This window comes from Stegodyphus dumicola, chromosome 4 (genome assembly GCF_044657685.1).
Source record: "Stegodyphus dumicola isolate Sdum_Otavi_A_Nest chromosome 4, ASM4465768v1".
In the NCBI taxonomy this organism is placed as follows: domain Eukaryota; kingdom Metazoa; phylum Arthropoda; class Arachnida; order Araneae; family Eresidae; genus Stegodyphus; species Stegodyphus dumicola.
The window spans coordinates 6,505,533-6,524,531 of NC_140771.1; the positions used below are offsets into that span (position 1 = coordinate 6,505,533).

The window sequence follows — 18,999 nt, forward strand, 5'->3', positions numbered from 1 at the left end:
ACGAACTTGCGAAGTTTTTCATATTTTTTCTGTTCTTTCTCTACTAGGTCTGCGTTCAGAAATGTTCCGTCCCGTTTAATTGTAAACCTCACAGAATATACTCTAGTCTTTAAAACATAACCACCATGAGTAACGTTGCTCAACAATCGCGATCATCGCGTTAACAGTGAGCTTCAATCATGAAATGCAATGTTTTTTCCTATGTTCAGAAATTTTCTTTTATTCCTTAAAAGTTTGCTAATATGACTAATGTTAAATCTTGAACAATTCTGAATTAATCAGGTAAAATTACTTACTTGTTTTCCTCCTCCAATGGTCACCGAGTTACCATCTTCTCTCCTTCGTAAAATTTAAAAAGATACAGAATATTAAATGAATAATTCTAGTTCAAATTTAAATGACTTGCATTTACAATAAAAGATTTATATAGTTAAGTTTAGTTACTGAGTTGTAGTTTAGTTACATATAGATTTACTGAGTTGTAGTTTAGTTGCATATGAACTTTCAGCGCGCGTCAACATTTATTTATTCTCAGAAAATTCTAACCGCAGTGTTCGACAAAGCACTAGATATCGCTTTGGTAGTTTTCAGGATGCGACAAGTAACGTCAAGTAGTATATTGAAAAAAGGTATGGAATTACCAAATCTATCTTATCCACAATACTTAAAAAATCGAGAAAAATAATCCTTAATGCTGCTGCATCGGGTTCCTGGAACACATCTAAGCGACTTCGCAGGGCCAAATACGAAGATTTCAAAATTTTACTTCTGTAAAGGTTCAGTCACATTCAATCGTCAATCATGCGCGCTTCCAATTAACCTTTAAGTAGACCTATAATTCAGTTGTAGAGACATTAGGAATTTTTTTAAAGCAGGAGAGATGAAAAATGAGCAATGCCCTCGCCGGGACTTGAACCACGGACCTCTCGAATACGCATCGAGTGTGCTGACCACTACACCACGAAGGAAGGCGGGAGGAAATACCGTATTTACTCATCCTTTTAAATCTGTTTCCCTGGGGATTATAGGACCCAATCGCCTAAGCCTGGTGGTGAAGAATTATCATCCACTACCCTTTTAGTTCGTGCGCCACTGTAGAGATATTAGGTATTTTTTAAAGCAGAAGAGATGAAAAATGAGCAATGCCCTCGCCGGGATTCGAACCACGGACCTCTCGAATACGCGTCGAGTGTGTTGACCACTACACCACGAAGGCATGCTAAGAAGGCGGGAGGAAATACCTTAAACAGTGAAAAGCAAAAGAAATTGCAAAATTTTAAGCATTCCGGATTTCCGTTGGCTGTACTGCTCCCAAAAGAGGATCTCGATTTCATCACTTTTGATCTGTGTTGCAGAAAATAACGCTGTTGAAGAATGAGTAAACAACTTGTTAGTGAATTAAACAAGATTATAGAAAAGTATGTCTTGTGTGATATGTATACTATGGCCGAAACTAGAAGTTTTTACAATCTTTTCCCAAGTAGTACCCTCGGAATAAAATATGACAAGTGTCATGATGGAGCATGCATTAACCAACGGCCAACTGCTTCCCTTGTGTGTGATGCAGACAGCATTGATAAGCACTGCCCTCGTCTGATCGGTAAGTCCGAGAATCCAAATTATTTTAAGAATACTTACTATTTTAAGAATACTTTAAGAACAGTACTTGCATTTACTGTCACCATAAGAAAAGCCTGGATCGACAGCTCGTCATTTCGCAACTGTCTTCATCGTTTTAATAGTCAAATTGTGGCTCAGAATAAGCACGTTTATAGGACACTAGGCAGATGTACAGCCCATAACATACATGATCTGAACTTAACCACCATAAAGATTCATGTTTCTCGCCCATATTCAACAAGTCGTCTTCAGCCTTTGAATCAAAGCAATATTGCAGTTATGAAGAGATCTTATCACAAGCGACCTGTGAGGGCTGCTATTTGAGCTGCTGAAAGGAGACGAAAACGTCAATCTGAAGCACGCTTAATGTAATAAAAGCTATTGCCGCACCGTGGAAGTCTGTGCTATCACAACATACACAGAAATGTTGTCGAGATGGCTAAAAGTCACAAAAAGAAAAACTTGGATAGTTACAGAAAATTTTACCACAGAATTAATGAGCTTTTAATAGCAGAATCTGTCAGACTGCATTCGATTCATAAATCTGTGATCTCAAACAGAGAGATGTGGCAGGATTCATTGTTTTTCATTGATGTGTTTTCTTCAAACCTACAATTTGAAATTGGTACTGGGAAGCTCAGAAATGATTCATAGATTTCATAGATTTTCTTCTATTGTAGCAACTTCTCACTTGTTTTAAATATTTCGTTATCTCCCTTTTTTATGTTTTTGTATTTGAATCTTTCGTATCGTTTTATCTTTTTCATTTCTGACTTTGCATAGTTCGCACTGAAAACCGAAAACATTTTCTGACCCAGTTGGACAATCAGGAAGTCAAAATCATCAAAAAAATAACAAATTAACGGGTTTACACTGAGTTTTAGAAGACAAAGACGGTTTTTTAAATGAGGAAATTGTATCTAGCTACTCTCGAAAACGTTCCAGGCTTTTAGAGCTCTATATCAACTGAAGACATTTTATCTTTCTAGAGTAAAACTTATTTATCCCATTTGACACATTATAGTTGCGTTAGGACATGTGAGAAATGGCAAAAGATAGTGAAAAACCGGGCAGTCAGAGAATCTAAAAGGGCTTGAATTCTTTTAGGAAGTTGAAACGACACAGCTAAAATGGCTCTGGGGAAATATGCAAGAGGTTCCACTGCATAAATTATTGAGTTTTCATCCGGTAGTAAAATGCTTTGAGAAACATTTTCATATAAATAAGTCGAGAATACTATGTAGCTTATTAAATTAATGAATATCAAACATTCTATACCTTTATTTGACGCAGAAAATGATGTTGATCAAAGGGGTTTTTTTTCCCGGCAGAGTAATTGCTTCTCATGAATAAAGTGTAGCTTTCAAGTTTGGAATGTATAACAAAGGCCAGTTTAAAGTATTTAAACTAACAAAATTATATTAATGCTATTTATAGTAAATGTGACATTTTTTTCATTTTTCAGCCTTGTAATTTTGTTGTAATTTTCATAATCTAATCTTTCATTCATCCATACTTGCTAACCAACATCTCTCAACTTTGATTTCCTTGCGTATTGTATCCATAAATGTCATCAATGAAGATCTCAAAGACTAAATATTTTTAATTCAAACAAATAAAATGTTCGGCAAGTATAAGGATAGACCAAAGTTACGTGAAAAAGAATAGAATCAAAGTGACTTCCAAGAGGGTCTTTTAAATCTTACAAAATCGGTTTTTTTTTTAAATTTAGTCTTTTCTGTTAGTTTCTGTCTTTTTCTTGACATATAAATTTCATATGATAAATATAATTTTAACATACAGTTTATTGAAAACATTTTTCAGTTTATACTTTTGATCCTGTCAGAACTTAGTCTAGTCAGCCTAGTTAGTTTTTGCACTCCAGCAGCTTCGAAATGGCTTACCTAGAAAACCGATTTTTGAAGGATCAGTTTATTTAGAATTTCTAGGCTGTGCTATAAAGTTGCTAATTTTTCTGCATTTAGCATAAATTCTGTCTCAGCAACTATCATATATACTCGTGCTATGATTGAATTACTTTTGATTTTAAATAGACATGCTTTTCTATTATAGTTTCAAGTGGCAGCATCTAGGTTTTAACTATTAACTACCATACTTGCGTACTCAAACAAATTCCTCCTGAAGTTCACGTATATTAAAATTTTTTTCAAAGGTGTCGGACTATGAGTATTTATATTTAAACATTATCAGCTGGTTAATATAACTCGTATAAAACTTTACTAACAAGGGAAACTTTCGGACTTTCCATTGGTCCAAAACGAAATATACGTTTATGTCCAAAACGAAACTTTCTGGAATGATCAAATATGAAACAAAATGCTTAGAGTGTAGCATTTTGCAATCGCTCTCAGCCTCCTGGCAGTCCTCATAATGGACAATATAGTGACACCCGTGACTTTAATATTTTTAGTTGCAGATTGCTAAACATAATCTATGAGAATTGAAAACTTTATATCGTCAACAGAGATCACGTATCCCACGATAAAACTGACATGTTATTCATATATGCCACTCCATCGAATGGTAACGTAGTGGAAGAAGGCAGAGCTTCGAGCAAAATTGTTGCTTGCACTAGATCAGGGGTTCTCAACCGGTGGTACGCGTACCACTGGTCGATGATGCAGTGGTACGCGTACCACTGGTGGTACGCAAGAGAAAAATAGGTGGTACGCAAAGAAGCAAAGTATTTTTAACTATTAAATTAAAAAATTAAAACCCCAACATCCTGATTGAGTTTTTCTCTAACACTCTTAAATTTATGCAATCTGAGCTTCGTTCAAGAGTGGCGGTGCTAGTAGTACTTTGTAGTAGTGGTACTAAAGGTTTTCAATTTTTGTTTAGGTGTTACGCGGTGTTTAGGTCAAACGGTTGAGAACTGCTGCATTAGATGATGGTATATCACAAGTAAGGTTAGCTTTTTATATGTGGCACACTGTAAAATTTATGTCCAAAACGAGAGAGACATGTTTGAAGTGGTGAAAGAAATATGTGCTAAATTTTAAACTGGAATAGTTGTATTAGGAACTTGGCAATAAACTTTATGAGGTATTTCTTTCCTTCTTTTCCATGCCTTCGTGCTATATGCCAAAACTCTAGGAACGATGTCTGTAACGATTCTTCAGGCAACCATGTTCATAACAATCTTTCAGTCAACCAACTTTGCCAATTTTTTTTTTTTTGTTGTTGCATTCCAACAGCTTTTATAAACAAATCGTAATATTTCATGCTTTAAATATAATTTTGAAATATTCACTAGTGGAATTTTCCAGTGATGAAAGAAACTATGGTAAGATTTCTTCGGGAACACAGAATTTTGAAGCAAAACTCTAAAGAGAACAACGAGGAAATGCGTTATGTTGATTACAAAGTCTGGTATTCTTAGGAAGCATACTCCATCGACTTTAAAAAGACTACAGAAGAATTATCTTCCCGTCCTGTGATTACAGAAAGAAAAGTCAAAAGAAGTGTATATAAGATCCTTTTATTTGAACACAAAGAAATAACGATGAGCCAACTTGGGTTTAAACAGGCCAACACTTCTGGCTTAACTTTACGTAAAGCTGCACTAAAACCAAATGTAATACATTAGTCTAACGGCTTACAGGATAAAGTAACGAGCAGGAAAGGCTCTGGTATATAGAATTTTGCGAGACAAGCCTAATGGCTAGACACACTCAACGGTATAGAATCAAATCACTAAAAAGTCAAGTACTATCAAGCAGGCAATCCTCAAGTAGGCAGAACACGCTTTAAATTCAACTTGGGAAATTTTCGCTTAAATAGCACTTCTTCCTCCCTCAATTTCAATTAAACGCTTGCTATCTCATTAACATTCTGGCATGAAAAGTGTGGGTGAAAAGAGAACTTACAACAAGAAACAGGGAAATACTTAAAATATTAGTTAAAAATAAATAGATAGATGCTCACAAGACAGTTGACGTTACCGGAGTTTGCTCGATGCCGTATCTTTGCAAGTCTATTATCTTTTTAAGTGTAAACAGATCGCTGTGTACTTGGGCAAAAGAATAAAACAAAAATGACAGAAAGATTTATAGCAAATGTAAATATTTTATTTTCTAATGTATCACGTAATACTTACTTAAAGTTTATATTTTAAATTATTAAGGTATGTTTTCTTTTTATGTGTTGACAATGTTTTCCAGCTGGAAATAAATACCGACGCTTCGCAAATCTTTTTCAAAAAAGTGAGGCGAAAATCGCCATCTTGCAGCCTATAAGTAACTTTTTGCTTTTCATTTGCAAAAAATCGTCAAACTGGGCCAATATGGTTGCTTATTACTTAAATACCGGAAAACCTTTTTTTAATTTTTATCATTGGAAATGAATTTCTATACAACAAGAAAAATTATATATTGATACCTACTGGTTATCTCCCCCCCCCGACATCGGTATAACTGACATATACTCATATGACATGATATTTTCATGATATCACATGACGTTTTTGACAAATACCCAACTCATCCATGCGCGCGCCACACGCTTGTTTGAGGATACGTGGATTTACATTTTTACTTCCTTGTACGAAGTAAAAAGGAAGTATTGTAATCGCGAAAAGTTTCAGGCAGCATATTTCAACGAAAATATCCATTTTGACCGCTATCGAAGGCAAATGAACGTATTTTTTGCGTGATATCTGTACGTAAGGACAGAATAAAAGACTCGTTTCCTTAAAAAAAATTATAAAACTGCTTTAAAATGAATTCTGAAGAGAATTTTTCGTGGCCTCTGTACGAACGTATGTACGTACGTACGTGCGTATCTCGCATAACTCAAAAACGAGTAGCCTCAGAACGTTGAAATGTTGTATATAGGACTGCTATAACATGTAGATGTGCACCTCGTATTTTGGTTGCAATCGGCCGCAGCAAACGTATATAAATATATTTATATATATATCCACTCTGTTACCCGGCTCAGTGATCTCAGTTTCTTTACTCTTATATGTTTGTAAATCGTACATTTTTTGATTTAAAAATGATTGAATTATGTTGTTTTTATCTTCCGGTTAAGGTTTTTATGCCTTTAGTAAATCTGTGTGAAATATTTTTAGAATTACCAACAATTTTAAAGTTGTCTAAGCGCCGCTAAGCCTTTTTTTTTTATGGCGGCCATTGATTGTTTACATTTGAAACAGCAGACTAGTGGATTTGTTGCCAATCTAGAAAAACTTAGCTTCGCAACAACAAAGATAACGCCTTCATTTATTATTGTCAATTAAATCATGCTTAATCCTTTCTGGAATTTTTTCAAGGAAATAAGTGTTTAAGATTTACTTCGTAATTTTTAATATAGATATTTTGAGTTTTTCTGTATTTTTGCCTTCTCGCGAAGTGAGAACTGAATTAATTGAATGAGAAATACTCAATCGTCTGTGAAGAACTGTTTCTTTTTTGTTTTGTTTGCTTAATTTCTTTTATACATCATTCTAGCTTTATTATAGTATTTGAATAGAACATGTGGCAACGATTAGATAATTCTATTCTTTAAATGATATAAATTTTGTGCATTATGAGTTATAATATGAACGAAATATAATACTGTTAAGTGAATCTAGCGCCAGAGTGTCGCTATGGTAAACAAATACTAGAGTGAATTTTAAAGAATGCATTTATTCTATTGTGGTTTATGCTCTGTCGGCAAAGTAGATTTAATTCAATCCAATAAGTTTAAATGAAATGCAAGAAAAAATGCGTATAATTTAATATTCCGTACAAGGAAGTCATGTGGCGTATACATCAGATTTTTTATATATAATCGTCATTTCCCCCAAAAATTATAAATGTCTGCTAAATAGAATTTTGTTTCATTTTTTTATTATTATTTATAAGCAAAACAGCATCTGTGAGGCTTAAAGATAGCCAAACAAATGGTTTTCTGCCAACCGTTTTCACAAAATGACCACTGTGTTGGCCACTTTCATGTGTTGCGAATAGTCAGAAAATACCATCATTTTTTTTAATAAAATTTATATTATCTTTACATTACTTCTGATAATTAAATCAAACTTTTTATTATGAAAAATATAACTGGACATTAGATTTCTACTTGGCTTAGAATTATGTTAATAAATAACGTATTTATACGAAATGCATTACAGAAAGTAAAGTTAATCTTAAAACCTTACTCATGCTTGGAACAAATAGTTTGTTTACGCTTTTTGTTTGTTGCCAGAAGACAAAAATGAATTCTTCGTAAATTTTCTTTGAGCCATTATTTGATGTGCTGCCATTAGTTCCAAGCTTTAGGATGTCGGTGCTCATAACTGTGATTGAGTCTCTTGAAGAGGAAATTGATTTCGATAAGTCAACTCTGTATTTTTTCCTCTTTCGTCCCTAAAACGAGGTTTTGGCTTTTATTATCATTGTTAACTAGTAGTAAAGTACCTAAAGCACTGTTATACTATATCAGGGACCGTTCAGATATTTTTGCAAGATAATAAAGAATATGATTTGGGAGAATTTATACCCATGAATTATTAACACAGCGCAGGGAATATCAGAACCTTAATATCATATTCTAATATCTGGGCTTGCAAAGCGTGATTGGACGGTATTAAAAGTATTAAAATCTTTGTTTAATATAAGAGAGGGCTTTACTTTATAGTCTGAGTTTAATACCCAGTGTTTTTGTTTCCCAATCAATCAACAATATTATTTACTGATCATAAAGCCCGAGCTTAGAAAAGCTATAAGGAAAGCATTTTCTCCCTTCTTCCAGCATGCCTTCGTGGTATAACGGTTGCACACTCGGCGCGTAGTCGAGAGGTCCAGGTTCGAGTTCCGGGGAGGGCATTAATCATTTTTCATGTACACCTTCTTCAAAATAACCTAATATTATACAAAGAAGTTTTAAAAAGCCTTTTCGGTTAATCTTTGGATTATGGTAACTTGGCGATTTTTTGGTGAAAATTTGGTAACCAACTCTGCTACAGCAACCTGCTAGTTTTTGTTTGGACGCCATTTTGTTTTCACGAAATAATAGCGATTTTTTTTTTTTTTTTTTTTTTTTTTTAACTCAACATTTTTTTTTTCAACAATCTGCTAGCCGAATTACGCTTATGCTAGAACTTTTATGGTACAAAAGTGCTTAATCATGACGACGATTAGGTGTGAAATCGGGAGAAAGTGCACAATCGCAAACTGCTTGCCGCGTTTTTAAGAATTGCACATATGCGGTATCCATGTACACGTTGACCTATTTTCACTTAAAAAAAAATCCCAGAATTGCACAAAAATGGCATTGCGCACACTCTTGACTTTTTCCAAAGATTAGCCGCCTTTTCTTGTTCTACGATATCTAATGTTATGAAATCGACAATTGCTGTACATTCGAATTTTAAAAAGGTTTTAAATTAATTAATTCCTTTGCAAGATAATATTACGTAAATTGAATACGTTTCTAACAAGTGTTCAAAATAACCCTTATTTTACTTTCTCGATTTTCATTGCTTTTCAAATATTTTAAATCTTTTTCCACATAAATAAGAATTAAAAAATATACACCATCATTGAAGCATTTTCCTATTAAAAACCAATGCGAATTAAATGGAATGATTATTATAAAAGAATAAAACATTTTAAATTGATATTATTTTATTATATTCGTAAATGGAACTTTTACATTTTAATAAAATATAAATATACTATATATTGTAGTAAACAGTATGTGATAATATACAATGAAAAGTGCTATGGTTTATTATTGATGATGATTAACTCGACAAAAAGCCATTATTGTAACCAAAGTCTATAGCATTATTTTACATTATATATGTGATAAACAAAATAACAGTTTTTAATAATTTGAAATATTAGACATTTCGAAGTTTTCAGATTTCTCGTTAATTTCCATAACCTTTATAGAATAAATCAGTTTTTATGTGTCAAATGAGCTACTTTTTTAAACATACACAGTTTTACAACCGTTAATACTAACACTTTTTTGATTAGTAAATTTATTCATGTAGCCTTCTAAAGTAAAAAATGAAAAACAAATCACAAAAATTATTTCGGCTTATTATTCAGTAGGATTAATCATAATTATATGAAACATTTTAAGAATTGATACGAATAAACTATGAAACTGAGACTAAATTTTATTATAATATCTTAGTAAATTAAGATCTTAATTTTTTGCTTCACCGTTAAAGCGTAAGTTATGTTCAAGTATAAGCCGTACTCCTGCATTTGTTTTCAATTTATAGAATGGCTAAAAATCAAGTTCCACAAAGATACAATGAGTTGAAAAGCATTAAAAATTTTATTACTTTGTCAGAAATGTATTCATTACTTTTTTAACCAAAAATTACATAAGTTGTGATCTTTAATTTCACAATTTCTTTAAATTTCACGAATCCTTCACCAACAGTGTAACATGCACCATCAGAGCGTACTTCTACGCACGTTTTCGAATTTATTTCACAGCCAGTGATAAACTAAGTAATTTTCATTAAAATCTCATAAGAAGCTCTGAGAATAAGGATTCTTCATCTACGACTTATTCCCTTTCAAATCGAAGGCAAGCCACCAACTGTGCAAAGTTGGTTACGTCAGTGCTTTCTAACTGAATCGCAAAATATTTGCTTTTCCTTTTGCAAGATATTTACTTTGATTATATTTTCGATTAATTTTTGTTTTACTTGAAATGGAGTTTCGCTTATTTGATACGAAACAATTTAATTTAGCAAGGAAAGAAATCTTAGCTGCTTCTAAATTAATATTTGTTCGGCGTGTTATTGTATCTTAACTATTAAAGATTGTCAAAGCCAGATCATATGCAAACTATAATTATGTAAATCATGCTTTTATACTTTTCTAAATTTAAAATTAGTTGAAAAATCATCATTTATAGACACAAGGAATTGATATTACGTGGAAGAATGCGTAGATGGTATTTAAAGGAAATGAAGGGAGCTTGGAATACATAACAATAGATGCTCCTTGTTATTCCTAAAAGCAAAAACGAATTGCTCACAGAAAACGAGAAGACCATGAATCCATACTCTTTAGAAATTAGACTAATTTTAGTTCTTCATATCGTTATTGATTGTTATATCAATTAAAAGTTAATTGTTATATCAATTAAAAGTTTGCATTTCAACTTCAATCTTTATACAAAGTCTTTACGTTGCATTTATACTCTGAAAACGTTTTTACTCTGCTATCTGGTTAATTTGCATCGAAGCAAGAATCTGAGTTTTCAACTTCGCATACGGTTTTATAAGCTTTTACCCAAATTACAGGTCCGTGGTTCGATTCCCGGCCAAGGCGGTTGCATATTTTTCATCTTTTCTGCTTCTAGTTACCTAATGACTCTACAAGTGGCGCCCGAACTAAAAGGGTTGTGGATGATGATTCTCCGCACCCAGGATTTGGCGACTAGGTCCCCTAAAACCCTAGTCGCCCTTTAAAAAGGGGAGTATATAAGGTATTTCTCCCACTTCCCTAGTGTTCTTCGTGGTGTAGTAGTTCTGCACGCTGGGCCGGTATTCCAGAGGTCCGTGGTTCGATTCCCGGCGAAGGCGGTTGCATATTTTTCATCTTTTCTGCTTCCAATTAATCTATGACTCTACAATGTAATTGCAATTACAAAATAATTGTATAATCTGATTTCAATAACAATGTGCAGTCACATGCTCTAATTTACAGTTACAGTGTAATTGTAATTATAATTACATTTCGCCCACCTCTGCCATATTATAAGGAGAATTCATATCATTTCTCGATCTCGAAAGTTTGTAGTAAAGACCTGTAACGAACATGGTATCTTCTAATAATGCTAGTGAGATAATACCCGTAAATATTCTCAGATACGTTATAATAAATAGTAAAGTGTATTTACTACTCATTTATCAATAAGCACTTTATATGTTTAATTATACGTTATACTACTATTATACGTTGTATAATAGTGGGCACCTTGGATTGTCATCTTTGAGGCAACTGTGGATATGATGAAGATGAGCCTAGTAGATCTTTACATGAACATGAGTAAATGTCTGACTCGCCATCTGAATACTCATCGAGAAGGAAAGGGAACATTTATGATGATGAGTGTGGGTGAGTCATGGAATGAATTGGCATGTTATACGGGCCAGCAACTTCGACATCTCAAATGTCTTTATTTAAGAAAATTAGTGTTCTAGACCTGCCTCAACATCTTTTTTTTTTTTCCTTTATTTCTTGACCAAACAGTACTGTTGTCTTATCGTAAATAAGACAATAGTACTGTATGGTCTCGTGTAACAGATTTTATTTACTTCAGGAAAATTCTCAGAATTTGTATCTTGGTTTCCCAAAAATATTGAGAACAAATTCAGTCTTTCAGAATAATTTTGTTCGTATCTGCTGATGAATGCTGCGGTTTAGCTTATTGGATTGTGGTAAAGCAATCGAGGGCTATCTGTTCAAAAGAAGGGATGCTTTCGGGGAGGCCTTTCTAAGGAAATCTACTGGCTCGTGTACAACTTGCACATGGGGAAGACCACTAAAACGCCCGTGTACCCAGGCCGTTCGCAGGATTCGAAACTCGGGCCTAATTTATCAGCGTTCAACGACTTTACTGCTCGTCTGGTGGGTCATAAATGCTGCAACATATTCATATTCCATGTTTCGTCTGACTACCTTCAGCACCTAAACTGTTGAATAAAATTAAACCATTCACGCATCAGGGGGGGTAAAACTGCTTGATTTTTGAAGAACACAGAGACCTGAGGAAAATTTTCCGAACAAGAAAGTGTTTATATGTAACTCGTTATATGTTCCATGTTCTTATCTAACTCACTATAATATTAAAAATATGCAGAAGCAGATGCATTAGATGCTTATGTATTTGCTGGTGAAATGTTTTGCTATAACAGGCAATCGAGGATGCATTATTTTTGTTATAATAGGCAGTCTTGGAATTTTTGCTATAGCAGGCAAATTTCCGTTCACTAATTTATATGATGATGATGAAGTGATAAAACATGGAACATACAGATATTGCTGCATTTGTGACCGACTGGAAACTTTCCTTTATTAATACGAGCTAAATCGGCTCGAATAGCGAGCCTGTTCTCGAACAGTTACATCGAACTTTGTTATATTTTGGAATATATTTTGAAAAGGAATGGCAACGCGAAAGTAATACAAGCATGCGCAGTTTTCAGATGAACGTTTGAAAAAGTTACTGTTTTACTTTTGTCTTTTTTGCTGATTCTAGGTTTCAGTTTGCAAATTTTAATATTATAATTGGCCGAAGTGTTATGTAATTGCCTGCGTCGTTACCGTTATGTAAGAATCATGTGAAAAAGATTAACTTTAAATAACGGAGTTTAGAACGATTTATTATAAGCAATTGCTATTTTTAGAATAGAAAGTGGAAATAACCAAATTAAAGTCAAGAGTTAAGGAACCATTGAAAATTAATGTTAGTATATTATTTTATTATCTTACATGTTTATATACATAATACAACACATAAAATGTTAAAGGTCAAAAGACTGAAAATAACAGAATTATCTCTGTAATTTAAAGTGCTATAAAAGGGCGTTAGGCTGACAGATTAATTATTCATCTCATGTGTATTAAGGAAATGCCTGCAGTTTATAGCATATACTATGTGTAAGAATTTAATGAGTCACTAGGGTTAACTGAGATGGTATTTTATTTAGTAAATTAACTTACTTCAGCTTATTTATGCATATTTATTTAAGCCACAAGTTTTAATGTTTTGCTCATCTAGGAGTCCGATAATTTTGTAAATATATAAATATTTACAAACTTGATATGAGTAGTAGATACCCTTTCGTAAAGCTGAATATTAAATTTCAGATCATGCATAATAGTACTCGCATAAGACCACATAATTGTTCGAACTACAACCAGACAGCTAATCAATGAAACTCAACCGGTGGTTTAGCATAGTAAATTATGAATAATTTCAGACTTCTGATGATTGTTGACAACTCATGGCATAATATCAATTCAAGCGGGGTAAGATACTGCAGTTGCATCTTATAGCACCGTGTCGCCTGAGAACAGTTGCTCGTCCAAATAGCCTCTGCATAATTTCATCTTGCAGCTACAATAATTATGTATTTCTAAGCAATGTAAAATATGCTTGTAAGTATATGTGTATCTAACAATATATGCAGTAAGAAACTTTAACTTTTATTACAATCGTACTTCTCCTCGCCTCGTAAGCTTCTTCTTATCCTTAAATATTGTAGAAATATTAGGTATTTTTGGAAGCAGGCAAGATGAAAAATTAGCTACGCCTTCTCCGGGAATCGAACCACGGACCTCTAAAATACCGGCCCTGCGTTCAGAACCACTACAGCACGAACGCAGACTAGGAAGGCGGCAGAAATACCTTATACAATATATGCACATGTATTACATGCATAAAAAAGCAAAAGAAACTTTGGCACATTTCTCAAAAATTACCTACATAGGTTTTGGGATTTATTCTAAAATTCCCTAAAATATTTAAACTCTTAACAAAGCCATAGTTTGCATTATTTAGTAATAACGAAATAATTTTCAGTACTATTTCGTTTAGAGGACCGTAAAAAATCGCCAAACTATTGTTGATGCCAGTGCTGCCAAAAATAATTGCGGCAACCCTAGTGCAAGAAAGGAAGTATAATAGTAAATAATTATATAAGATTATAATTATTTAAATTTAGATGAAAGTTTAATTTCATATAATACTTTTTTATTACTATAATTTATATAAAAAAAGGCTAAACATAACTGAATGGAAGCATAAGAGTAAATAACTATTTCAGACAATTATTATAATTTATATAAAAATTGCTAAACATAACTGAATGGATTCCTGCATCACTATTTCTCTACCGAGCTATCGCTAAAGCATAATTTCATCTCGTTGGTTGTTCAAACGATTTTCTATAATGAATGATGCCTTTTCTTTGAAAAAATTCTATTGCAAACTTTTCGTCATTGGCAGTTCCCAAATTTTTAAATCCATAGGATATCAAAAAAAGATTTAAAAATTAAACTAGTATTTCAATGGCATCTTAAGAAATATAGAACTATCTAAACAGTTTTTGAATTATTACTATTTTTGAGAAAACAGCTGAGAGACTATATCATATTATAATGAGAACAGCTAACAGATTTCATCAGTTTTTATTTGCGACAGAATGATTCGATAGCTTGTTTCTTGTAACATGAGTAAGCAAGTTCATCAGACAAGATTTCATTTCATTTCACTCTATTTGATAAGCAACAGGAATTTTATGATTGGTTGGTGTTTTTGTTTTTCTCACTATGGAATTTTTTTCATTGGCTGAGGTGCTTAACTGTACTACCTTATAAAAAGCGGGAACTTGGGAATCTTCTCTGAATCGCTCTAGTTGGCTCCTCAGAAATTTGACTTCTCCCATTTTCTGCCTACACCTTTCTAATTTACAAACCAGCTGGAACCAGCCCCATTTTATTACCGTTTAACGGGTACTCATTTTAGTGCTTATTCTCCATGCCCGGCCACTTGTCTAGGAGTGATTCCATAGAAAGGTTAATGCCCACAGTGTCTAAATGCTTGTGCCCCACCCCGATCCACGATCTCGGGGGCATAATCCCTCGAAAGGTAACGCAGTTGTCCTCAGGCGACCTCCGCCAGGACAAAAATGTGGCGTTGAGTAAAAGAGCAAAAACTGACTTGATTTTGATTTTCAGTACCAACACCTACCACGAAAGCGGGGCCTATCGATCCTTTTGATTTTACGAGTTTTATGCAAGATGTGTCAGAAAAGCTCCCCTTTCTCTCTTCGGAGTGCTGCAGATAGAACATTTCTTACTTTAATCTGCTTTGGGGCAACGCTGATGGAACGGGACAGCTTCCGTCCTAATGCGACCTAATAGGCGCCTATCGGAATTAAGAGCCGCCACCGCCCTTCTATCAATCCACAATGTTGCGACCCCACAGAGCAAAGGCAGACAAGGCAGTACCAGTACGGTCCCTGCGAGCCTTACTCTGTCTCGAGCGGTCTCGAGAGCCTGAGTCAGCCCCCGGGGCGGGCACAATACTCTATGACAACTGGAAAATAGCGTATACAAATGCACTCCAATCGCGGTATACCGTCGGGAATGTGACTAAGAAGCTCGGGGCAGACGCGACGCGACGCACTGTTGGGCGGGCTTGAGATGCCGAATTTGAGAAGTGTCTTCATGTCTTATGTTCGCAAGTGTCTTCCTTTTCCAGGTTTGGCGTTTTACCAGTACCATGCTCGAGACAACTGAATAACAGGGGCAATACCGATAGCTACGGCGTCACTTGTAGAACCTATTTTCGTAAGGTAGCATCTAATGCAATGTTCATCATCCGTGCCTTGGTAATCTCCTGTATCTCCTGTGCTTGGAAACTTTTATACTGGGAGGCAAGACACCACATATTGCCGATCATGGCTTCCTTTCCTGATGATTTAAAAACGAGAGGAGCCCATATTAAGGTTAAAATATTATAAAGTCATTGTGATGAACAAGTTCGTTTTATGTGCATCGTCTCTTCTCACGATGGGCGAGCACCGACCAGGAGCTTACATAGGTTAATCCCCTTTTATCACACATTGTTAGTGTCACCATAATATCGCCACACCTAACACCACGATAGTTAGATTCAGATGTTGCTAGTTAAATTAGCTAATTATTTATTACTTAAACTTTAAACTTATAATTAGTCCAAAAGGGTTTTGTCCCTGAAGGAATATTCTTTTCGTTTTGCGATTTTGCGTTAAATCACTATAAATGTCCATTTCACTTTTCAAACTGTTGCCACCAAATGTTAAGAGTTCTGCATTATATTTGAAGAAATTAAATAAGGAAAAATCTACATAAATGTATGTATATTTCTCACATTGTGATTAAACAACGGTACATAAAGCCATTTACGAATTTTGAATGACGTAATCCTCCTACGAATATGGGCATATGGAAGCCCAAATTTGAAATTTGGAATTTGTTTTATTATGGATTTTATATTTTCTAAGCCTTTAACGAATTTTTGAGTAACAAACTCAACGATTTAAAAGCGAGCCTTGGCAATACGGTGAAAAAAAGACCTTTTTATCTCCAGCGCGCGGAACTGTGTATCGGAAATTCTAAAGATAAGCAACATGATATTTAATAAATAAAAGTAACACACAAAATGTTAAAAAAAACGCCCCTTTGGAAGTAATTTAAAATCTGAAATCTTTCAGTGTTTTTTTTAATCCCTTTTTTTTTTTATATTTTACATCAGTAACCCACATTTGTCTCGAAGACAGGAGATAACGCACGTGACAACAGCAATCTCATCGCATGTGATAATACCAGTCTCCACTCGCTTATTCAACTACTCGTATAAATCATCAGTCCAGAACTAGTGCAAACATCTAGAGAAATATATTTCTTTGTTAGAAATATCACTTAGCGAATGCATAATAATATTTCGCTATTATAAAATATATTTTTTCCCAAATGCGGGCATTATCCGTTACAGGCGTTGGGGACTATTAAAGCGGGGAACGGTGGTCGCTTTATTATGGAGACACCTAATACTTGGGCCACCGAAGCGATTGGCCTCTTATAAAGTTGCAGACCCTTTACATCCATGCCTTCTCCGGCATTCGAACCCGGGGTCATCGAAGTACGGCAGTAAAAGTCACTAATCGCTTCTCTGTCTGGGCGGCTAAAATATACTTACAGATACACATACCTACACTTTACTTTCATATGTACATTTTACTTTCCAGACAATAACAATGCAGAGTGCATTTCAGTAAATGAATAATATGAGCAGCTTAACATAAAACTAAAAACTGATATAATGAGTTAAAGCTAACATTTCTTAGTAAACTGTTAAGATTTTATTTCAAAAAGAAAATTTTTTCTTCTGTAGATTAATGTTATAACCGTTAACCTAACTTTGAGCTTGCCTAGGTCTTTCTTTTAATTACTTTTTCTCCTTAATGAGCATATTCACCATAAAAGCATTTAATGTGAAACATTAATAACCACAAAGGAGTCACTGTGATTCTTAACTTTTTTAACAGGAAAATGCATTACATGAAACAAATATGCTCGTTAAACTTATTCAAGTAGTTAAAATGTCACACTGGAGCCGAGTACAAAATATGTGGTGGTATAAAAGACTTTTATTAACTACATGACTGATGCAAATGCATTTAAAAAATATCACTTAGATTTTTTTTAAATTTATACAGAACAATTAAAATACAAAAAGAAAATAAGTAAAATAAGAATGAAAATACTTAAGCTATACATCAGCTAAAAATGCATAAATTCTAATATATTTAATGTTCGTTGTGCTCATACGCCATGCAGTTCTATAGCGTTATATGAAAATTAAATATATTCTGCCGCAAAATTGGCGAAAGAGAGGGAATTTTCAGAAATTTGCTAGGGAAACTAAATTTAAGAACATCCGCCTTCTGATTGGTAGTCTATCAGAAATTGCAGTTTACAGAATTGACGGACAATGATTGTTGTGGTATATAAACACCGCAAACCACCAAGATGCAAAAATAGAAAGATCAGATTATAAGGTGTTTCTCCCGCCATCCTAACGTGCCTTCGTGGTGTAGTGGTCAGCACACTGAGCCGGTATGTCAGAGGTCCGTGGTTCGATTCCGGGCGAAGGCGTTGCTAATTTTTCATCTTGCCTGCTTCCTAAATACCTAATATCCCTACAGTGGCGCCCGAACTAATAGGATCGTGGATGATGAATCTCCACACCCAGGATTTGGCAATAGGGTCCCCTAAAAATCCCAGTCGCCATTTAAAGGGGAGGGAGTATATAAAGTATTTCTCCCGCCTTCCTAGCGTGCCTTCGTGGTGTAGTGGTCAGCACACTGAGCTTATATTTCAGAAGTCCGTGGTTCGATACCCGGCGAAGGCGTTGCTAATTTTTCATCTTGCCTGCTTTCTAATTACCTAATGCCTCTACAAGATTACATATTTTTCTAACGTCATAATTTCTGTCTTTAAAAAATTTATACTACGTTTTGGAGACGATTTCTGATAGAAACTGTTATCTTTGCTTCTAAGACTTACAGCAGTCAGCCTAGTTCTGTAAAGGGTCCCTTATGTCGAACATCACAAGCCATAATGTCTAGGTTCAAGGCTGTTAGACATGTCAAGGGAGCACTAAAAAACCCGTATGGGAGTCACTTAAATTTTACCTCTGGAATCACTTAAAACTCGTTTTTCGTCCTGAAACAATTACTGTGTTCAGAGTCTAAACAAATAAACTAAAATAAAAATATTAAAATAAAATCTGAAAGTTTTCGGATTTTATATTACGCCCAAAAGGTTTTTTTTAACGTTT

At 34.3% G+C, this 18,999-nt stretch overlaps 2 non-coding genes across 2 annotated transcripts; one reads left to right on the top strand and one right to left on the bottom strand.

The window, feature by feature from the left end:
• Positions 1 to 1,143: 1,143 nt before the first annotated feature.
• On the bottom strand, positions 1,144 to 1,216 carry TRNAT-CGU (transfer RNA threonine (anticodon CGU)). Its single transcript has one exon. It is a non-coding gene; the product is annotated as a tRNA-Thr (tRNA).
• A 17,281-nt stretch (positions 1,217 to 18,497) lies between these two features.
• TRNAI-UAU (transfer RNA isoleucine (anticodon UAU)) lies at positions 18,498 to 18,570 on the top strand. Its single transcript has one exon. It is a non-coding gene; the product is annotated as a tRNA-Ile (tRNA).
• Positions 18,571 to 18,999: the final 429 nt, after the last annotated feature.